This window comes from Delphinapterus leucas, chromosome 16, assembly GCF_059928025.1.
Source record: "Delphinapterus leucas isolate spDelLeu-1000000601 "Yukka" chromosome 16, BTC_Dleu_Yukka2, whole genome shotgun sequence".
Classification (NCBI taxonomy): Eukaryota; Metazoa; Chordata; class Mammalia; order Artiodactyla; family Monodontidae; genus Delphinapterus; species Delphinapterus leucas.
Window position 1 is genome coordinate 12,705,655 of NC_143144.1, and position 24,794 is coordinate 12,730,448.

Here is a 24,794-nt window from a genome sequence, read left to right on the forward strand (position 1 = left end):
TGGCGAGTCCAGTAAGGTAGCATTTCTCAAGTAGAGGACACAGTGTCAAGCCGTCCGTGAACCACCAGGTGAAGAAAAACATCAACTGATAGAGACCTTCATTCAGGCCTAAAGATGTAACTGACATATTACAGCAGTTGAACAGTTGGTTATAAAAGCAACCAATTTGTTCAAAAGTAATCCCTAGCACCTTTAACCCTTACTCAAAAGCAATTGCTATTAAGTTGAAAATAAATCTTCAGAATTGTAATTAAACCCCTGAAGTTCAAATCCACAGATAAGCAAGTTTATCATTTGCTGCTTTATATAACCACTTTAATTGTGCTGTTAGGTATTTTCCATATCATTGGCATCTTTTTTCCCCTTTGAAACGGTATTGATTACCACTGGCCTTGGGATATACCAGGAATTTCTGTAAAACATGTAAGTAGATAAACTTTTTCTCCCTTTTGATGTCCAAAACATTCTGCTAGGTGTAAAGTATTTCTGTATTCTGTGTTCTGACACAACATAATGTTATTAGTTTTAACATTTGGAAATCAGAAGTGAAGTACTTTGCACATGACTCGTTTGATTCACAAGCAAGGCACTAAAACTGCATTTGTAAAACCAGAAAAATTTGATAAGCACAGTTGTACTACAGGGAGTTTGTTGACTTTTGTTTTAGGAGACTAAAAGTGGCAGCAACAAAGCTTTTCCCCAAATGGTTCATTTTCTATATGTGTTATGTTATCGTGAGATGCATTGGCAGAGAATGCATTTTGCAAGATGTTTGTGTTTATAACAAGCACTGTTTGTATCTGTACAGGAATATCTTAATTGTGAATATAGCGGTTATACTGTTGTACCTATAAATTACTGTCTAAAACCTCTGAATTTATTGTTCTGGAACCTACTTGATATTGATGGAAAGGCTCATCTAAGTTCAAAGTCTGCTTAAGACTGTCTTCAGTGTTTCAGATGTTGATGGTATTTTGAGAAAGTATAATTTCAGATACATTTGTGGCCATTTCTAGGTTTGATCAAAGGCTCACTATATTTCAATTTTTGATAGCTAGAATTCCAGTAGCCTGCAGAAAGCTGCCAGCATGCATGATTAAAGTATTTTAAGAAAGGAAGTAGTATGAATTTGTTAACTGAAAAAAAGACTTAAGTCTTCAGAAATATTTCCCATAACTTAAGGTATTAAAATATGCAAGTTGACCTCTACTATAATCACTTATCTATATTTTATTTTTATAAAGCACAAAAACATTGGATTTATTTAAGTATTCAAAACTCATGTATTTCCAAGATGTTTCTTATATTAAAGCATTTTTCTAAACTTCTCTTTCAGTTACCCAGCTCTTCAAGTTTGTGAACATTGTGAGTAGTCATTGAAATGACGTTTTGTATTTATTCATTTCGGTGGAAGAGATTAGAATTTTCCTCCAACAAATCTAAACCTACCTTAACCGTTTTGCCATAAAATGGTAAAACTAGCTCCAGTGCTGCTTGGAAACTGGATTGTATACCAGGGGAAATATGTTCAATATAAACATCATTGTCAAAATTTAGTTCTACTTTCAACTTTACTTCCTTAATTTTAGAGTTGATTTTTAGAATACTGCAAGTTTTTGCAGAGAGTCCCATAATTTTGACCACTATTACACCAGTCTTTCTTACTACATGTTGTTACATGTGTTTTATTTAAGAGACAGAACCTTGCCTACAACATACAGCATCTTTATACTAGGAATCAGTGTTTGTTCATGCTTCTTAGTTTTAATTAGAGAAAAAAAATCCACTTTAAAGTACATTTCACCTGGATGGACTTATGAAACTCAAATTTTTTAAATTCGATGTGTAATATTTCTTCCATCTCTCAACTTTCACTAGACTGTTTGAAGTCACTAGAAATAAATCAATGCTGAGATAACCCCTCTAAGAATGCCTTCTTTAAATCTAGTAATTTTCCACCTCTGACTCTTCACAAGAAAAGCATTTGCAGCTCCTGGGACATTTCAGCTGTTGACACTTCAGGAACCTCCAACTCTGTGTAGGTGTTTTGAAGTAAATTTGAAACATGGAGGTGGAAGAAAAGCCATATGTCCCTGAAAGTTTTATTTTATTTTATTTTTTAAGTGAAAGATTGCTGCAAGTACGAAAGGAGAGACAACAAGCAGCTCATCCATAAGGAAAGTCCTAAGAAGAGAACCAAAGTAGAGCCTCTGGTGTTTAAAATATTCTTAGCAAAAATAACAAGCCATTGTTTTACTCCTTGGAGAGTATAACAAATTAAAAAAAAAAGAAGCTGCATAACTCTGCGGTTTCTGTTTGATGGATAAAAAATTCTAGCAGCAATGAGTATATCACCTGATAATACTAAATTTTAATTCATAAAGAAATTGATTAATTTTAAATCAGAGAAGGGACTCCAGCTCTAACCATCACACTTTTTGAGGAGGGTGCTTTCTTGCAGCAATGCATGTATGTCACAGTGTTTCAGAATTTGCAGCACTTTCTGAGGAAGCAGAGGTACTCTTTGTTGATGATTTTAAAGTAGGTTAATATTTAATGGACAAGAGAACACAAAAATGTTTTTTTTCTTTTGAGTATCTGCACATAAATACAAATACTTTATATATTTGTTAGTGCTGTGGAAGTGACCACAATTTTTTAAGCAAGATTCAGGGGAACAGAAAACAAAAGAAGCTTCATTCTTCTGTGTGTTTCTGAGGGAGAGAGGGAAGGAGGGAGAATCTGAGAACCAGAGCCTTTTCACAAAGAAAATAAGTAATTTTTAAAATTTTCCAAATAGTTCAGAGTTTAAGCTGAAGAATCAAAATAAAAAGTAAAATAAACACATCTGAGTCAATTGAATTAAATTAAAGTGAAAGATTTATGGGTGAGAATTCAATTATAATTCACTTCAACTTATATTTGGGGAATATTCCTCTTTTTACATCATCCTACCATTTATTATCATCATCACAATGCATTTTTGGACATTTCCTGTGATCAGGGCCCCGAGGATACAAGAGGGTATACAGAATGTTCTCCGTCGTTTAGTGATTCCAATCTGTTTTCACTTTTTATGTTGGAAAAAAATAATTGCACCTTTATTTTTGTTTCAATGGCTTTATCAAGAGGGAAATTTATTTCCGAAAGGTAAAATGGTATATAATAGCACAATTACCAGTAGCTAACATGTAAAGGATGCTGAGAAATCTTGTCCAAAGTATAAAGTAAAACCACAGTAAAAACAGTAGTGTTAGAAGTTTCTGGTCTAGTGGGTTCTTTTGGTGGTTGTTTTTAATGAAGTGACTGCAAATTAGCTTTCTCATCATGAATTGTTTCTAATGATACCTTTTGATTTTTTTAATCTCATTAATATTAGGCTAAACGATTATAATATTAACTTGTGTTTATTCTCACAGCTGTCCCCAGACCCGGCTTCAAGCATATAGCCATGCTTTAGTATTTTCTTACCTCTGGTTAGGTTCTTGTGTTTTTTTTTGTTTTTTTTTTTCCTATCAGGAATATTTCCTGTTTTCTGTTAAAGCCTCAACTTGTTGACAGGATTGTTTGCCACATTGTATCTTGTGAAGGCAATAAGAAGAGAAGAAATGATTTGCTAGAGCTTTCCTTTCCCCCAAAAGTACAACTCTTGACAGTTGAGGTCTCTGAGAATAGGGGTCCCTTGTATAATTCAGTGCGGGACACAGCACGTCTTCAGAGGTCGTTCTAGAAAGATTCTGGGTTTAGACATCTAGTTCTTAATTGTACAGTTAATTCTCGTGCCTCATCATAGCACAGAGCCGGGACGTCGAAGGTAGAACCCAAAGTGGGTAGCTGACAAATGACTGCTAGGGTGGGTGAGGGGCTCCCTCGTGTTTCGGTGCTGCGTAAGACATCACGGGGACCTGGGAAAAGCCTCAGTCGTTACTGAGATTGTTATTGTTATGTTATTATTCTTTAGATTTCCTTGTCAGCCCAGCAGAACTGAGGCTTCAAGTTGGATCTTTGTTGATTCAGAGAGGATAAGAAAGCGTGTTATTTCCTGGTTCCCTTGCATCTTGAATGTGCCCTGAGACACATCAGGATCCATTACTTTTATATTCTTGTGAAATTGACGTAATGAAAAGGTCGCTGGACTAGCGCTCAGGAGACTCTGATTCTAAGTCTGGGATTGCAACCTTGTCTTAGTAGAACTTGGGACATAAATAACTTTGTATTTTCACTGAAGTGATGTTAAATGGAGTTTGCTGTATCCATGACCCCAAATTTAAAGGTAGGGTCACTTGATTCAAGGTTCCTGATTATGGATAATACATGAATATGACCCATGGACAGAGTCACAGATGACTCAGAGCAGGGTCGGTGCCCCCCAACTTGTTTGGGGAAGCAGCGCTAAAGGTTTCCATTTTTACACTTTAATTGGCTCTCAGATTTTGAGTGGATGTAAACTGCTCTGAACTAATTTTTCTACACACCAAAGTGCCCTCTCCCCCCTCTCCTCTCTCTCTTTTTTTTTTGCCAAAATTGAGAGTGCTTTTTCCAAATGTGGGCTGTGAAAGTCAGAAGAGATGAACTTGAGGGCTAATCGTATTCTCCCCCAAACCCCAACCCAAACCTGTGCTACCACCAAGGTCTGCACAGAGGCCACCAAATACAACCAAGACTTCCCATGCTACCACCTCCAAGTTCAGGCCCCCCTCGCGCACACTTTGGCTCTTCCATCATCCTGTCCCAGCTGCTCCCTCCTCTTGTGACATCTCTTTGGGGATCTTATTTCTTCTCTGTGTTTTCAACCCCTCTCTCTTTTAGCTCCTTTCCACAGCCTGGACTCAGCTTTCTTTTCTTTTGAAAAGAGATCCTTCCCTTTGTTGTGTGTTCCGTGTAGACATTGCTGCACACCTTCCCGTCACCAGCAAGCTTCTTCAGAGGTTAGAGGGACTTGGCTTTGTCCATTTCTTTATCTCCCATTTTCAGCTGCACCAGCGGCCATGAAGATTCTGCCTTCAATAAAACTGTTCTCTCTCAGATGAACAAAGACCATCTCATCACCAGACTCACTGGACCCTCCTCCACTTCTCCACCCTTCTGCCTTTCAGCTGTCTCTCACGGTGACTCTCGACACAGCTCTCTCCTCCCAGACTTTCGCCTACTTCTCATCCTTTGTCAGTCTCCTTTGCAGGCTCTAGGTGGCTTTTCTTCCTCTCTTGGATCCTTAAACATTAATAGTGTTCCACAGGGTTACTCCCTGACCCTCCGTTTTTCTTTCCTGACACCATATCCAAGGGCTCTCCATCCTTTTCCCTTGGCTTTAACTTCTACTCACTTGCTGATTATGCCTAAAGTTGATGTCTTACCCATACCTCCTGCCAAGGTAGTATAAGACCCACACCCAGTAACGTCCATTATATGCCCACTTGGCCACTCCTTTTATGCACACATAAGAGCTAATTTTCCCCTAAACCTACATGTTCATGTATTTTTCTTCTCCTGGTTATAAGCCATGCCACTCACCACCAAAACCGGGAACTTCAAAGTCGTCTGTGAATGCTTCTCTTTTCCCCCTCTTCATATCCAATCCAAAACTAAGTCATATTTAGTTTAACTCTCAGATCATCTCTGGTATCCTCCTCTTCCTCTCCATCCTCGCTGCCACTCCCTTTAAAGCCCACATCATCTCAATAGTGATGGTATCAGTAGGCATTTTGATGGTTAGTCTCCCTTGGGCACCCCCATCCCATTACATTCTCTGCCCTTCCTCCTAGATTGAGCCCTGGGAGGCTAACTTCCATGTGGGCTCTTCTTATTGAACTAGATTCATGGGAGGCTCTGAAGGATGACAGGGAGTGAGGAGAGAGGTTGGGTCCCCATGGTTTTGATTTGTTTGCCTTTCTCCGGGGACACAGCTCCTCCAGGGAGGCCCTCCTTCCATCCCCAGTTTTCTCCAGGCTCTAACATGGCTCCCTCCTGCCCCTTTCTGCTTTGGGCTGGTAACAGGTTTTCACTGTTACCGGTCTCTGGTGCTTCACCTTTTTTTGGTGGTTCTTTGTTTCCGCTCACACCTCTGTAAACAGCCCCTTCGGTAAAATATCTTCTCTTAAACCCTTCAAGTGTGCCAGTCTGTTTCCTGCCAGGACTCAGACGGATGCACCTTTTAACTAGTCTCTCTCTTTAGCTCTGCGTTTCTCCAATCCCTCCTCCACCCTCTTTTTGCGGGATGAACTTCTTAATGTAAATTTGATGTCACCTACCTACTTAAAACCCTGCAGTGACTTCCTCGGCTCCAAGAATGAGAATGAAGTCTTCTGTGGCAAACAGTGTCCCTTATGATTCGCAGCCCCTCCAGGCTTTCCCCACACCACCTGCCCCTTCTCAGGGTGGAACTAGTTAAGACTAAGTGCTTATAAGCCCAATCAGTACAGAAAGCCCTGTGCTCTAGCTCCAGAGAGACTGACTCTGGCTGTGCTCTGTGTGACCTGCTGGTCCCCCTCTCCCAGTGCTACCACCATGTGAACCAATAGGTATTTTTTTCAGATTTTCTCACTTAGGTTAATATCCAAGAAGAGGAATGGAAATGAGAAAGATTGCTTTTTCCCCCAGTGGATGACTTTTTTCCTTGGAAGATGTTAAATTGGAAATAAGGATGAAAACAAGACGGATGAAATGAGGGTTACTCAGGGAAGCTCAAGAAAGAGGCATTTTCTCCTGTATGCAAGTACCTCTGGATAGATCAAAGGAATATTTCCCCCCTCCCTCTGTTCCTCCCTTCTTTCTTTCTACTTTTCTTTCACTCCTTCCGTCTTTGTTTCTATTCATGTTTCCCTTAGCATTAATCTCTAGGCATGACATGTTTTCCTACATTATCTGAAGTGTATTTGAGATTTTTAAACCCATTGATTTAAATACGTGGGATGGGAAAGAGGGAGAGGGGTAATTTTAAAGCCCAGTGATCGAAGGCTGGGGCCATGGTTCTCCTTTGAAATGTTACTTTCAAGAATCCAGTGGAGAGGATTATGTAATTTCTTAAGTGGATCTTCACATTTCAGGAAAGGTATTACTTTTCCTAAGGGAGCAAATCTCAGGCTGGATCATTCCTTTCAGCAAGCCCCACCTCCTGCCATCCTCCACTCTCAAATCTTGTGTTTCCTCCAGTTAATTTGCTGAGGTCTGGGGCGGGTGATTGATGGGAGTTTTTAGAGAAGCATAGACTCTTGAGTGGTGGTGGTACAAGGAATGACAATGTTGGGTTGTTTCCTGATCCATAAAACAAGCAAATAATTTCTGTGACCTGATTGATCCCCTGTGACAGAAGTGGTTTTTAACCTGTATTTTCTTAAAGGAAATGTCAATATGCATGAAAATGTGGGAGAGAGTATTGAATAATAAAGTGGAAAGAAATGTGAATGAGTTTAGAGTTTTAGAGAAACTTCTGAGTTTTTTTTTTTTTACAGTTTTGTAGTTCTGTGACCAATTAGGGGGGAAATAAAAGGAGGCTCATGAAAGCAAGACTGTGTGACATTGGACAAATGACTTAATTTCTCTGAACCTCAGTCTTATTTCTGAAATGAGGGGAAAGAGTATACTACATGTACTTATTGTGATGATTCAATAAAATAGATAAACTAGAAAACATGTAAGAGAGTCCAAAGCCTGAGTGCTCAGTAAATGGGTAAATGATGGCTCTTGCTCTGTTCTGGTGGCTGGTCTCATGGCTGTTACTTAGACATTCTTGGACTTCTCATTGTTGTCTGTATGTATGCTTTTTATGTCAATTTGGTCTCAATCCTTTCGTTCCTAGTTGTGCAATTACCTTTCCACCATGTTAATCTTCAATTTAAAGCTTCCGTAGTTTCCTCCTTTATTCTCATAAAACCTTTAATATCAATATAAATGCCAATAATTTGGTCCTTTTTAAAAAATCCGTGTTTTGAGTAAGAGGAGTTATGTCTGACATTAAGATTATGATTTTATAATAAAAATTTAATTCTAGTAACAATTCTGGACAACTTTCAGTATTTTTTTTTTAAGATTTCATTTTTCATGTGGACCATTTTTAAAGTTGTTATTGAATTTTGTTACAGTATTATTTCTGTTTTATGTTTTGGCTTTTGGGCCGTGAGGCACGTGGGATCTTAGTTCCCTGACCAGGGATCGAACCCACACCCACTGCTTTGGAAGGCAAAGTCTTAACCACTGGACTGCCAGGGAAGTCCCAACTTTCAGTATTGTTAGGGGTGAAGTCTCCATTTAAGATCATGAATTTTGGTATGAGAAGAAACTAAATAATTGGGAGTGTGAAATACTGACCTAATAAGGGGTTTTAATTAGTGATGCATTCAGGTAGGAGAAAACAGATATCTGTCTGTCAAGAAAAGCACATCCTGGACTCAAACCAAAAAAAGTGTTCGTTGATAGATCTTTACACAATAAAAGGTAGCATTTTAAATAACATGTAAACAATAGATGCTTAATACATACCTTTTGAAGTAATGCTCAGTATTCAAACAATTATTTATGAAGCCTGCTGGAAGTACGTCTTATAGGACTAGAAGCACTTTCTTAAAAATCTGTAGAAAAATTCACTTTTTCAAGCTATTTGCAATAATAATGTAAGGAACTTTAACCATTTCTACATGTGCAGCTCAGTTACATTAAGTACATACACATTGTTATGCAACCAATCTCCAGAATTTTTCGTCTTACAAAACTGAGACCCTGTCCCTATTAAACAACTCCTCATTCCCCCTAGCCTTTGGCAACCACCATTCTTTGTTTCTTTTGGTTTTTTTTAATTGGACTATAGTTGCTTCATAACGTTGTGTTACTTTCTGCTGTACACGAAGTGAATCAGCTATATGTAGACATGTATCCCCTCCCTCTTGACCTCCCTTCCATCCCCCGCTCATCTCACCCATCTAGGTCATCACAGAGCACCGAGCTGAGCTCCCTGTGCTATACAACAGATTCCCACTAGCTATCTATTCTTTACATGGTACCATTCTTTGTTTCTATACGTCGACCACTTTAGATATCTTGTAAATGGAATCATACAGTAGTTGTCTTTTTGTGACTGATTTATTTCACTTTGCATAATGTCCTAAGGTTCATTCGTGTTGTAGCCTAAATCTGAAAGCTGAATAAATACTCCATTGTTTGTATTGATATATACCACATTTGTTTATCCATTTATCTGTTGATGGACACTTGGCTTGCTTCCAGAACTCATGGCTGTTGTGCATAGTGCTGCTATGAGCATGGGTGTGCAAATATCTCTTTGAGATTCTGCTTTCAATTCTTTTGGATATATATACACAGGAGTGGAATTGCTGGATCATATGGTAATTCAATTTTTAATTATTTTGAGGAGCCTTTATACGGTTTTCTATGGGGACTGCAACATTTTAGATTTCCATCAACAGTGCACTTTGATTTCTCCACGTCCTCAACATGACTTGTTATTTTCTTGTTTTTGATAGTGACCATCCTAATGGATGTGAGGTGGTATTTCATTGTAGTTTTGATTTGCATTTCCTTAATCATAGTGACATTGAACATCTTTCCATATGCTTATCGGCCATTTGTATATCCTCTTTGGAGAAATGTGTATTCAAGTCCTTTGCACATTTTTCAATCAAGTTGTTTTTGTTGAGTTGCAGTAGTTCTTTAAATATTCTGTATATAATCCCTTATCAAATATATGATTTACAAATATTTTCTTCCATTCTGGGGGTTGCCTTTTCACTCCGTTGATTATACTCTTTGATGTATAGCAGTTTTTAATTTCGATATAGTTTAATTTGTTTAATTTTTAGAATTATTTTTAATTTTTTAAATATATAGTGAATGAATATAGAGTTGTATTATAGTACTTCTAGTTCATTGTTGTTGTTTGCTATGGAAAAGAAGTAACATGGAAATATTAATAGTCCCTTATCACAACAGGATAACATTTTTAAGAAGTATAGTGCTTATTTTTATCTGAAGTTTTTTGTAAGGAATTCCTGCAATTAAAGGCAAGAATTTAGGCAAAGTTAACTTTTTGGAAAAGATAGATAAGGCAAGAATAAATAATAAAGTGTTACTTCAAGACTATCTGAGTTATTCTAAACAGATGCTATAACTACTACTGCTATTCAGTGATAGGCAAGGCCATGTATCCTGTATCCTGGTGGGCATTCAGTTGTCTTGGACAAAATAGACACATGCTATTTACAGACTACTCATCACCAAGTTCTCACCTGAGGTTGGTTATTCAGTCTTCCTTAGCCTTTGGAAGGAAGTTGTCTCTAAAGTAAGCATGTATAGTAAAAGCCAGTGAGCTCTGGGCTTGACCTTTATTATAGCCAAGGGTTTTTCAGTCTGGGTCTAGAAACTGACCCTCTGTTTTACCAGAGAAAATGTATTAGTGACCCACGAAAAAGAGCCTTATATGATTAATGAAACTCAAGGTAAGTTGGGGTGCATGGGCATTTCTTTTAACCTTAACCATGTATCATTTTATCTATATCTGTCTACACATACACACACATATATAACAAAATTTTATACACACACGTAGACACAGACACATTATGGATAGTTCATAGATATGATAAATTTCACAATAAATGAACAGCTTTACATTAAGTTCTGTTTGGAGTGAAAATTATAAGTATTTTTCTGTAGCTTAGTCATTTGCCACTGGAGAGAGTGGTTTTATGGCCCAAATTCTATTTGATTTTCTTTGGTGGTATTATGAAGTTTCAGACATGCAGTAAAAGATGAACTTTGATAAGAACAAGAAGATACCTAGTTACATGTTAATAAAAATGAAGACGGCTCATAAATTGTACATTTAAAAATTGAAATATATTTTTTAAAAATTTCACTCCTTAAGTAAATCATTTTTCTTTGAATTAGACATCCTTGTTGTTGAGTTTGAGATTTAAGATAAAGGAGTAAACATTTCTTGCCTGTGTGTTTGTGTTCCGTGAGTGAAAGATGTTGATTATTTACACTCTAAGAAATAGTATTTCTTAGGTTGGAAATTTAATAAAACTGTAAATGGGTTAGAAAACTTAGCCCATCTGGGAAAACTGAGGTTGGATTCTTTCTTTTTTAATGACAAAAGCAATGTGAAAAAATTTAAGTTTTCTAGACACAGCTTTAGTATACTGCCATGATATTTGTTCACTTCATTGATTTCATCTACCTGACCCCTGTATTTCCTGGGCTAGATGAATTCTTGAATATATTTTCACCTATTTTTGAAATTATTGAGAAACGGAAAGATTCTCTGCAGTCTCTGACAGTATGTCTAGCAATGTACTTGCTTCTCTGAGATTTATGTCTAGAGCCAAGGGAATCTTGGCTGGCTCTCTTTCCCCTGTACACTCAGCGTGTCAGGTGACAGTTGCCCTCTAATGAAGTGGTTGACTGTGCATCTCCAGAGACTGGGGTCATTTTCTGTGGCTTACAAATAATGCAAGAGAAATAGGTCCCAGCGTCAATGTCATCAGAAGCATTTCAACCTGAGAATTTTTAGCTATTTCCGTTGTTCCTTTAATCTAGGCATTTGCAGATATCTTTCCTCTGAAATGGTGCCATTGGGGAAAGTGGAATGCCAACTAATATTTTAAATTTCTGTACCTTTTAAAGGTACTATTTCCGGAATGATTAATTACAGAGTAAGTTACTTCAGTGTTGCTTTCTTAATTTATGATTGTGTGAGTTCATTTCATTAAGGTCTCTTTATTTTCAGTCAGAATGCCCTATTTAATGACTAAGATTTTTAATAGAAAAATTGGATTTGATAATATATTTCTAAAGGTAGGGTGAAATACATATCTCATGAGTCATTTATGGGTTGAGTTACACTGGTTTTTACGCCAGGAAGAACCACATGAGCTATCCAAAATTTAATCAGCCAACATTTTAAATATCTGTATGGTTGTATGGTCCAGATAATATAAATGAGTGAAGAATCATTGTCACATTCAAAAGTTTTTATGCAAGAAGACATTTACATATCTTAAGATCTAGGTATATTCAAAATCTAATCAAGCCATCAGCCTGTGTGAAAGTTTCAGACTATTTTAGTAGAAGGAAAAAATAGGTCATGCCCATAACTGAATTTAGGGTTATGGAACATGTGTTTTCTCCCCTCTTGATAGTCAGTGATGGAGCCATTGATATAATGACCATGTGGAGTTGAGTGCCTCTCATAAGATTGAGCAACAAAATCCCATGAAAACCCTGGCCAAAGGAGCAGGTCGAAAGGACTCACAATCAGGCTGACAAAGCAAGCATCTTTCAACTCTGAGAAGATGTGGAATTAAAATATAAATGTTTAAAAGAATCAAGACCATAATATTACCATTTTTGTTTTAAGGAGAATCCGTGCATATTTGGTAATTTACAGACATGTCATTTTAAGATTGTCTTAGTAGAGTTACAGTCTGATAATTCTACTTTAAAATGTGTCATCATTTAAACTTGGGATTTTGACCAGAAATCTCACTGTTTATATTTTCCATTAGAATATTTAAGATAAAGTTTCTGGCATTTGTAAGGTTGATTTATCAGGTTATGAGAACTACCTAATACTTAGGGAAATTTTCCATTCAAGCATGTATAACACTTTAAAAGGATTAGACATACCAATTGAGAACAACTATCATTCAAGGTCACCCTGGGATCAGTTTCCAAAGTGTGCCTTGGTACCCTTTGGGGTCCTTCCAGGTCCTTTAAGGGGTTTCATATGGTCAAAACTATTTTCATAATACTACTAAGAGACTATTTGCCTTTTTCACTCCTACCCCTCAGCATGTCCAGTGGACTTGCCCATAGACTTCATGAAGGTACTATATTGCAACAGAGAGATTGCAGAAGCAGATAGAATCCAGCCGTCTTATATTAAGCCAGACATTAAAGAGATTTGCAAAGACGTAAAGCAACGCCACATTTTTACTACATTTTGTTTTGAAAAACATAGTTATTTTCCACCAAAACATATTTTTTATGTTAATTTTTTATGAATTTATTTTTTGATTTAAGTGAATTAAATATGTGTTTTAATTTCTAAAACAGTAAATGTTGACAGGTGTAATTCATTTAAGAATAGCTCTTTTAGGGTCCTCAGTAATTTTTAAGAGTGTCAAGGGATCCTGAGACCTAAAACTTTGAGACTCACTACTCTAATGATTGCTAAAATTACCAGATTTATAAAGTAAGACAGGCTAAGTAAAATGCCTAAGGAAACCTTGATTTTGATTTGTAAATTTAATGAATTGAATTCCAAATTCAATTTGAAATTTTAATTCCGAAGTAAACCTAAAAATAGTCTCTTCTATGTACCAAAAATGCTCTTAACATCAATAAAAAATGTGTGATTACATAAATCAGGCAACACCTAAGTTTTAGTTTCCTGACTGCAATCCTGTCACACACTCTATCTGAAGAGGTTACTGGGTTTTCACTGTCATCCACATGCCCTCTCTTCCCTCTTGCTGCTAAGGTTTCATTTAGGTAGAAAAGTGTTACTTTCTAAACTTAAAGAGCAAAATAAAGTTTCTACATAAAAAGAATATTAATAAAAGTCTATGTGTTATGGGCAAGCCCAACAGGCTAACCCCACTGTTTCCCTGGGACAAATTACCTCATCATTCTGGGCCTCGGTACTCTCAGCTATACCAGGCTGATAATAATGCAATAATCCTGCATAGGATTGTTGAGAGGCATGAACTAGTAAATTTAAGGTGATTATAATAATTCCTGGTACATGGTAGCTGTAGAAAAAGTACCCAATTATTGTTTGTATTTTTATTAAAAAATTGTCAAATTCCCATTAACAAATGCATAGGCATCTTGTTGAGACAACTTTTTCTTGGTTAGCAGGTTGCCTGTATTCCTTGCTTTCATATACCTAGGGAAAATAAAAGTACCTGTAAGACTGATGTTAATTGTGGGCCCAGTTTCTTTAATAATTTGGAATACTGGCAAACTTTTTTAAATTCCTGACTCAGCTTTTTCTTTGTCATAAAAATTTTATTTTATTTGACTTTTAAAAATTTATTTTTATTTTATTTAAATTATTTATCTCACTGGTTTGCCACTAATATAAAAGTGAAAACCAAAGAAAGTTCAATTTAAATCAGCCATTCCATTATATGTATATGTATGTGTATTAAAAATTAATTTTGGAATTTATTCCTTGATCTGAAAAACATCTAAACTTAACTTGCATTCCTTAGATTTATTTTGAAGTGTTTTTGCAATGTAAGTCGTGGTTGTAAACTTAAAACTATAAGATCAAGTGGGATCTATTCCAGGGCTACAAGAATTGTTTTAACATCCACAAATCAATCAGTGTGGTGCACTACATTAACAAAATGAAATATAAAAATCATATGATCATCTCAATAAATGAAGAAAAAAATTTGACAAGATTCAGTATTCTTACATGATAAAAACTCTCAACAAACTGAGTATAGGGGGTATGTACCTCAACATAATAAAGGCCACTTAATGGGACTTCCCTGGTGGTGCAGTGGTTAAGACTGCATGCCCACAATACAGGGGGCTTGGGTTCAATCCCTGGTCAGGGAACTAGATCCCACATGCCACAAGAGCCCACATGCCACAACTAAAGATCCCACATGCCACAACTAAAAGATCCCACATGCTGCAACTAAAATGATCTTGCATGTGGCAATGAAGATCCCACATGCCACACAGCTAAGACCCGAAGCAGCCAAATAAATAAATAAATAAATATTAAAAAAAAAAAAAAGTAAAGGCCATTTATGACAAACCCATAGCCAACAGCATACTCAACAGTGATAAGCTGAAAGCTTCCTCTAAGATCAGGAACAAAAAAAGAATGCCTACCCTTAGCACTTTTATTCAACATAGTACTGGAAGTCCTAGCCAGAGCAATTAGGCACGAAAAATAAATTATACCCTATGTTCTGTTTTAATATTGGAACATCAGTGTTCATTCTTTTGTTTGCATTTAGAATTAGGGAAAGCTTTCATTAGGCGATTTCCCATTGCCTTCTAGGAGTCTGTATATTTTTAAAGGAAGGTGCATTTTCACTGGACGAAATGCCCAAATATTTATTAATAAGCACAGCAGTGTTCATACTCTCTCAGGTTCTAAGTTTCTTTATTTTATGGGGCCAACCTTGTATCATAGTAAATATAATAAATTGCAACAACATCCTATGTTAAATATAATATTATTTGTAGTAAACCTTTGAAGTTTATGTATAACTTTATTTTGGAATCATTTAGTTACAAATGAATCAAGCTTATTTGTCATTGGCTGAGATTTCTTGATAAACATCATGGTAGATGCAAAATTTAACCCAAGTATTCTGCCATCTGAATCCTTAAGTGCTTATCACATCTAACTCCTTCGCTCAGAGGTTGCTTTTGAAAATATTCCATGGTAGATGCAAAATTTAACCCAAGTATTCTGCCATCTGAATCCTTAAGTGCTTATCACATCTAACTCCTTCGCTCAGAGGTTGCTTTTGAAAATATTCCAAACATAGTTACTTGAAATGAACTTTTGTGGGTTTCAATAAATTACAGTCTTGGAAAAGAGTTGCTCTGACAAAATTCTTGTTGGCAAGGATATTTCCTGCTAGATACTCCCATCTGTTTTAATTGTTCTGTATGCCCTAAAGTAAGCAACATGCATATTTTACATGCAAGGAAGCACCATAGTTCTCTTGCCAAACCATAAAAGAATAAACCTTGGTACTTCTGTGATTTAGAACATGGAAAAACTCATTTGGTAATTTTGAGTACCACCATGCTAATGCAGAGAGTAACAATGACAGCACTAGCCAGTGGCACACACGCAAGAACGTTAAGGAAGGGCAAAGTTTATCTGCTCCATTACTCAATTCTAGACAAAATGTGACAATTTTCATCAGAACAAAAATTTAAATACAAAACTATTAGACATGATGTTAGCAAAAAAAGATTTTTGACTTCACAGATCCTACGTGCTATGTAAAGCAATTCAATTCAAAATTATTTTTCTTGCACAGCCCGTTTTTTAAAATTTTTCATCATTTTTTTAAACATCTTTATTGGACTATAATTGCTTTACAGTGTTGTGTTAGTTTATTTAGTGAATCAGCTATATACATATGTATATCCCCATATCCCCTCCCTCTTGCATCTCCCTCCCACCCTCCCTATCCCACCCCTCTAGGTGGTCACAAAGCACTGAGCTTATCTCCCTGTGCCATGCGGCTGCTTCCCACTAGCTATCTATTTTACATTTGGTAGTGTATATATGTCAATGCTACTCTCTCACTTTGTCCCAGCTTACCCTCCCCCCTCCCAGTGTCCTCAAGTCTATTCTCTACGTCTGTGTCTTTATTCCTTTCCTGCCCCGAGGTTCATCAGAACCTTTTTTTTTAGATTCCACATACATGTGTTAGCATACGGTATTTGTTTTTCTCTTTCTGACTTACTTCACTCTGTATGACAGACTCTAGGTCCATCCACCTCACTACAAATAACTCAATTTCGTTTCTTTTTATGACTGAGTAATATTCCATTGTATATATGTGCCGCATCTTCTTTATCCATTTACCTGTCGATGGACACTTAGGTTGCTTCCATGTCCTGGCTATTGTAAATAGTGTGGCAATGAACATTGTGATACATGATTCTTTTTGAATTATGGTTTTCTCAGGGTATATGCCCAGTACTGGGATTGCTGGGTCATATGGTAGTTCTATTTTTAGCTTTTTAAGGAACCTCCATACTGTTCTCCATAGTGGCTGTACCAATTTACATTCCCACCAACAGTGCAAGAGAGTTCCCTTTTCTCCACACCCACTCCAGCATTTATTGTTTGTAGATTTTTTGAAAATGGCCATTCTGACCAGTGTGAGGTGATACCTCATTGTAGTTTTGATTTCTCTAAGTATTGGTGACGTTGAGCATCGTTTCATGTGTTTGTTGGCAATCTGTGTATCTTCTTTTGAGAAATGTCTATATAGGTGTTCTGCCCATTTTTGGGTTGGGTTGTTTTGTTTTTTTGATATTGAGCTGCATGAGCTACTTGTAAATTTTGGAGATTAATCCTTTGTCAGTTGTTTCATTTGCAAATATTTTCTCCCATTCTGAGGGTTGTCTTTTTGTCTTGTTTATGGCTTCCTTTGCTGTGCAAAAGCTTTTAAGTTTCATTAGTCCCGTTTGTTTAGTTTTGTTTTTATTTCCATTTCTCCAGGAGGTGGGTCAAAAAGGATCTTGCTGTGATTTATGTCATAGAGTGTTCTGCCTATGTTTTCCTCTAAGAGTTTGATAGTGTCTGGCCTTACATTTAGTTCCTTAATCCATTTTGAGTTTATTTTTGTGTATGGTGTTAGGGAGTGTTCTAATTTCATTCTTTTACATGTAGCTGTCCAGTTTTCCCAGCACCACTTATTGAAGAGGCTGTCTTTTCTCCATTGTATACTCTTGCCTCCTTTATCAAAGATAAGGTGACCATAGGTGCATGGGTTTATCTCTGGGCTTTCTATCCTGTTCGATTGATCTATGTTTCTGTTTTTGTGCCAGTACCATACTGTCTTGATTAATATAGCTTTGTAGTATAGTCTGAAGTCCAGGAGCCTGATTCCTCCAGCTCCATTTTTCTTTCTCAAGATTGCTTTGGCTCTTTGGGGTCTTTTGTGTTTCCATACAAATTGTGAAGTTTTTTGTTCTAGTTCTGTGAAAAATGCCAGTGGTATTTTGATAGGGATTGCATTGAATCTGTAGATTGCTTTGGGTAGTATAGTCATTTTCACAGTGTTGATTCTTCCAGTCCAAGAACATAGTATATCCATCTGTTTGTATCATCTTTTTTTTTTTAATTAATCCATTTATTTATTTATATTTTTGGCTGTGTAGGGTCTTCGTTTCTGTGCGAGGGCTTTCTCTAGTTGCGGCGAGCGGGGGCCACTCTTCATCGCCGTGCACGGGCCTCTCACTGTCGTGGCCTCTCTTGTTGCGGAGCACAGGCTCCAGACACACAGGCTCAGTAGTTGTGGCTCACGGGCCCAGTCACTCCGTGGCATATAGGATCTTCCCAGACCAGGGCTCGAACCCGTGTCCCCTGCATTGGCAGGCAGATTCTCATCCACTGCGCCACCAGGGAAGCCCATGCTTGTATCATCTTTAATTTCTTTCATCAGTGTCTTATAGTTTTCTGCATACAGGTCTTTTGTCTCCTTAGGTAGATTTATTCCTACGTGTTTTTTTCTTTTTGTTGGAGTGGTAAATGGGTGTTTCTTTAATTTCTCTTTCAGATGTTTCATCATTAGTGTATAGGAATGAAAGAGATTTCTGTGCATTAATTTTGTATCCTGAAACATTACCAAATTCATTGGTTAGCTCTAGTAGTTTTTTGGTGGCCTATTTAGGATTCTCTAGGTACAGTATCACGTCATCTGCAAATAGTGACAGTTTTGCTTCTTCTTTTCCAATTTGGATTCGTTTAATTTCTTTTTCTTCTCTGATTGGTGTAGCTAAAACTTCCAAAACTATGTTGAATAATATTGGTGAGAGTGGCAACCTTGTCTTGTTCCTGATCTTAGAGGAAAATGGTTTCAGTTTTTCACCATTTAGGATGATGTTGGCTGTGGGTTTGTCATATGTGACCTTTATTATGTTGAGGTAGGTTCTGTCTGTGCCTACTTTCTGAAGGGTTTTTATCAAAAACGGGTGTTGAATTTTGTCAAAAGCTTTTTCTGCATCTATTGAGATGATCATATGGTTTTTGTCCTTCAGTTTGTTAATATGGTGTATCACATTGATTGATTTGCATATATTGAAGAATCCTTGCATTCCTGGGATAAACCACACTTGATCATGGTGTATGATCTTTTTAATGTGCTGTGGGATTTTGTTTGCTAGTATTTTGTTGAAGATTTTTGCATCTATGTTCATCGATGATATTGGCCTGTGGTTTTCTTTTTTTGTGACATCTTTGTCTGGTTTTGCTATCAGGGTGATGGTGGCCTCGTAGAATGAGTTTGGGTGTATTCCTCCCTCTGCTATATTTTGGAAGAGGATAGGTGTTAGATCTTCTCTAAATGTTTGATAGAATTCGCCTGTGAAGCCATCTGGTCCTGGGCTTTTGTTTGTTGGAAGATTTTTAATCACAGTTTCAATTTCAGTGCTTGTGATTGGTTTATATTTTCTGTTTCTTCCTGTTTCAGTCTTGGAAGGTTGTGCTTTTCTAAGAATTTGTCCATTTCTTCCAAGTTGTCCATTTTATTGGCATAGAGTTGCTTGTAGTAATCTCTCATGATCCTTTTTATTTCTGCAGTGTCAGTTGTTACTTCTCCTTTTTCATTTCTAATTCTATTGATTTGAATCTCCTCCCTTTTTTTCTTGATGAGTCTGGCTAATGGTTTATCAATTTTGTTTATCTTCTCAAAGAACCAGCTTTTAGTTTTATTGATCTTTGCTATTGTTTCTTTCATTCCTTTTTCATTTATTTCTGATCTGATCTTTATGATTTCTTCCATTCACCCAACTTTGGGTTTTTTGTTCTTCTTTATCTAATTGCTTTACATGTAAGGCTAGGTTGTTTATTTGAGATGATTCTTGTTTCTTGAGGAAGGATTGTATTGCTATAAACTTCCCTCTTAGAACTGCTTTTGCTGCATCCCATAGATTTTGGGTCACTTTTTTTTCATTGTCATTTGTTTCTAGGTATTTTTTGATTTCCTCTTTGATTTCTTCAGTCATCTCTTGGTTATTTAGTAGTGTATTGTTTAGCCTCCATGTATTTGTATTTTTTACAGTTTTTTTCCTGTAATGGATATCTAGTCTCATAGCATTGTGGTGGGAAAAGTTACTTGGTATGATTTCAATTTTCTTAAATTCACCGAGGCTTGATATGTGACTCAAGATATGGTCTGTCCTGGAGAATGTTCCATGAGTACTTGAGAAGAAAGTGTATTCTGTTGTTTTGGGATGGAGTGTCCTGTAAATACCAATTAAGTCCATCTTGTTTAATGTGTCATTTAAAGCTTTTGTTTCCTTATTTATTTTGGTGTTGGATGATCTGTTCCTTGATAAAAGTGTGGTGTTAAGCCTCCTACTATTATCGTGTTACTGTCGTTTTCCCCTTTTATGGCTGTTAGCACTTTCCTTTTGACTTGAGGTGCTCTTATGTTGGGTACATAAATATTTACCATTGTTGTATCTTCTTATTAGGTTGATCCCTTGATCATTATGTAGTGTTCTTCTTTGTCTCTAGTAATAGTCTTTATTTTAAAGTCTCTTGTGTCTGATATGAGAATTGCTACTCCAGCTTTGTTTTGATTTCCATTTGCATGGAATATCTTTTTCCATCCCCTCACTTTCAGTCTGTATGTGTCCCTAGTTCTGAAGTGGGTCTCTTGTAGAGAGCATATATACGGGTCTTGTTTTTGTATCCATTCAGCCAGTCTGTGTCTTTTCGTTGGAGCATTTAATCCATTTACATTTAAGGTAATTATTGATATGTATCTTCCTCTTACCATTTTCTTAATTGTTTTGGGTTTGTTATTGTAGGTCTTTTCCTTCTCTTGTATTTCCTGCCTAGAGAAGTTCCTTTAGCATTTGTCATTAAGCTGGTTTGGTGGTGCTGAATTCTCTTAACTTTTGCTTATGTGTAAAGGTTTTAATTTCTCCATTGAATCTGAATGAGATCCTTGCTGGGTAGAGTCATCTTGGTTGTAGGTTTTTCCCTTTCATCACTTTAAATATGTCCAGCCACTCCCTTCTGGCTTGCAGAGTTTCTGCTGAACAGTCAGCTGTTAACCTTACGGGGATTCCCTTATATGTTATTTGTTGCCTTTCCCTTGCTGCTTTTAATATTTTTTTGTTTGTGTTTAACTTTTGATAGTTTGATTAATATGTGTCTCAGTGTGTTTCTCTTTGGTGTATCCTGTATGGTACTCTCTGTTCTTCCTGGATTTGATTGAATATTTCCTTTCCCATGTTAGGAAAATTTTTGACTATAATCTCTTCAAATATTTTCTCACACTGTTTCTTTTTCTTTTCTTCTGGGACCCCTATAATTCTACTGTTGGTGTGTTTAATGTTTTCCCAGAGGTCTCTGAAACTGTCCTCAATTCTTTTCATTCTTTTTTCTTTATTCTGCTCCCTGGCAGTTATTTACAGCATTTTATCTTCCAGCTCACTTATCCATTCTTCTGCCTCAGTTATTCTGTTATTGATTCCTTGTAGAGTATTTTTAAATTCAATTATTGTGTTTTTCATCACTGTTTGCTCTTTAGTTCTTCTAGGTCCTTATTGAATGTTTTTTGTATTTTCTCCATTCTTTTTCTGAGATTTTGGATCATCTTTGCTAACATTACTCTGAATTCTTTTTCAGGTAGATTGCCTATTTTATCTTCATTCATTTGGTCTTGTAGGTTTTTACCTTGCTTCTTTGTCTGTAACATTTTTTTGCCGTTTCTTTTTTTTTTTTTTTTTTTTTGATGGGTGGGGCTTTATCCCTGTCTTACTGGGTGTTTAGCCTGAGGTTTCCAGCTTTGGAGTTTTTAGGCAGTTGGATACTGCTGGGTCTTGGTGCTGAGATGAGGACCTCCGGGAGGCCTCACTCCGATTGATATTCCCTGAGGTCTCAGGTTCTCTGTTAGTCCAGCGGTTTGGACTCAGACCTCCCACCACAGGATCTTGGGTTCACTCTTCTGCCTGGAAGCAAGATCTTGCAAGCTTTGTGTCATGGTAAAAAAAGAAAAAAAAAAAAAGGAAGAAAGAAAGGAAAAAAGGAGCAGTACAATATCAAAGAATAAAAAATAAATAAAGTTAGAAAGATAAAAAAATGTATTAGGAAAAATAAAGCTATAATTGAAATAACCGGTCGCTGGGGGTTCCTCCCATCCCTTTAGGTGCCCCTGGTCTACCACCGGTGCCTGGTCAGTGCCCTAGTTGTGAGTAGATGCGAATTCTGCATCCTTCTAGTACGCCATCTTGACTCCGCCCCCCATTTTTTCTTTAGTTTCTATTTGTATAAATTATAGGACATTGAAAAATACTATAAATTGAAATATACAGCTGATTTATTATTTTCCAGCTTTATTAAAGAAAGAATTTTATCTATAAATTGCATATTTAAAGTGTACCATTCTGTTTTATAACATAATGTATACATATATGAAGCTGTCTACAAAAGATAATAAGTATGCCTGTCACTTTTTAACGTGTTGTAATGTAATTCTTTGTAATCCCTCCCTTCCACCTCCCACGGGTCATTCTCCATCACTAGGAACCAGTATAGATTCGTTTGCATTTTCTGGAATTTCATATAAATGGAATCCTGTAATAGGCACTCTTTTTTGATCTACTTTCTTTCACTCAGCATAACTATTTTAATATTTATTCATATTTTTGTGTGTATCAATAGTTTATGCCGTTTGTTGCTTATTATTATTCCATTATGCTTATACACTACTATTTATTTATCCATCCGTCTTTAATAGACATTTGGCTTGTTTCCAGCACTGAGTTGTTAAAATTAATCTGCTTTAAATGTTTGTGTACGTGTCTTTGTATGGAAAATGATGTCAGTTCTCTTAGTTCAATATCCAGGATTAGAATGTCTTACGGTAGGTGTATGTTTAACTTTGTAGGAAACTCCTAAGCTGTTTTTCAAAGCGGTTATAGATTTTACATTCCTAGCAGCAGATGGGAGTTCCAGTTCCTCTACATCCTTGCTAGAGCTTGCTATGATCAGTATTTAGTTATTCTAACAGATGTGTAGTGGTACTGATTTTTATTTGCATTTTCCTAATGGCTCATGATCTTGAGCATCTATCATGTTGCTTATTTAACATCTGTGTATATTCTTTAGTGAAGTGTCTAATATATTTTGAAATATTTTGTTCATGTTTTCTGTTGGGCTGTTCATCCTATTATTGAGTATAACAATTTTTTGCCCACTTTTCAGGTATAGTTCTATAAACTAAAACTTAGAGCTAATTTGATGCTGTTTAAAATCACCTTTTAATCCATAAATTCATCAAACTAGATTTCCATATCCTTTAAAATTGATCTTAAAAGAATAGTCCAAAATGTGAACCATTTCTAGTGTTACTGTTCATGCTTCGAGAGCTGATATCATTATTTGTGCCTGTTATATTTTAATGTGTATGTCTTGTATATATGAGATTATAATTTCTTCTTAAACGATATATTGCTGTCCCATTTCTCATGCTATGGTTATCAAGTTCTTTTTAATGCTTTTCCATATCTGTAGTATATTTATAAAACCTTGTAGCTTTATATAGATATAAGAATAGCTAAAACTTGCCAGGCACTAAGCCCTTTACATGCATTAAACAAATTACATGTTTTAAGCCCTTTACATGCATTAAACAAATTAGTCCTCACAACAGCTTGGGTGTACTATTGTGATCCCATTTAGAAATGAGAAAACTGAGTCTCAGAAAGGGAAGACACTTGCCTGAGGTCCCGAGTAAGTGGCAGAGCTAGGATTCACATCAGGCTGTGTAGTTCCAGTACGTGCCTCTGTTAAAAGCTTGAAATATGTGCTCCTGTGAAAAACTTGAAATTTTTCTTTTCAAAAACTGCTCCTGACAATCATCTTTTTGCAGAGTATCAGCAGAATATAAATCATGCCTTAATTTTCTCTCTCCAGTTAACCTTTGTACAAAAGAAAATTTTCAGTTCTGTCTTATTTTCCTTTTTAAGCAGTGAAATTGCCGAAATATATGTAATGGGAGGAAAGAAAACAAAGTTTAGCTCACTGGAAAAATATGTAAATTGTAATCTGAGTTCTTATCCATTGTACAGATTGAACATGATACACTCTTATGTGCTAATTTTTACAACATGACTTCCAAGAGCATAGTATCATATGAACAGACACTCCATTAAGCATTGGCTAGATCCAAAGTTTATAAGTGGAATTTTTTGCCTCAGAGAAAATTTAAGGAGGGTCATTTCTCTATGTAGCCTGTGTAGACAAAATTCTCTAACATAGCAAATTTGGACAGATCTACCTAAAACTTATTGTCAACAGGTTATAATTAAGAAGTTTATGATATCAATGTTAATGAAAAATGAAGTAAAGAGAAAATTTTAATTGAAGTTAAGAATTCTAAGTACAATTTATAAAATTCTAATTTATGTAAATTTATGCAATTAGGTTCATTCATAAAATGACTGGGTCATAGAGCTAGAATGGCTCTTGTGGCTTTTCTAATGTGGATCTCTGCCTTTATCAGCTCCTCATGAACCTGGCAATAAACTCTCTCTGCTTAAAGATACTCAGAAATAGAAATGCCGTGTCTTTTTTTTTTATCATAAATCTCAGTATTTTATCATGTCAAAGGGATAATCACAATTTCTGCTGCCCTAACCTTCTTAGAAAGGAGACTCTTAGAAAACATTTGCCAGATTTTAAATTTTGTTTGCATTGGTATGTCACAAGACATAATACCACGTATCATTTTGCAGCTTTTACTTAATTTTTATTAGGTAATTTTATTAACTGATAGATAGCTGTAGTGTGCATTTTTGCATGATGAATTGCCACTTCTATAAGTCAAAGATAGCAACACTTTCGGGGTTTTGCAAAGTCCTCTTTAGGATTTAAAACTTTTCCTTAAATCAGAAAATATCTTTTTTCTCATTCTGTAAATTGCATGCCCTTTTTTCAGGCGGCTAAGAAAAAAGCAATCAAACCCACAGATAAACAGAACCCAGCCCATTCCTCACTGCCTGTGAAACTCACTCTTCATTATGCAGTGAGAAATATCAACTGA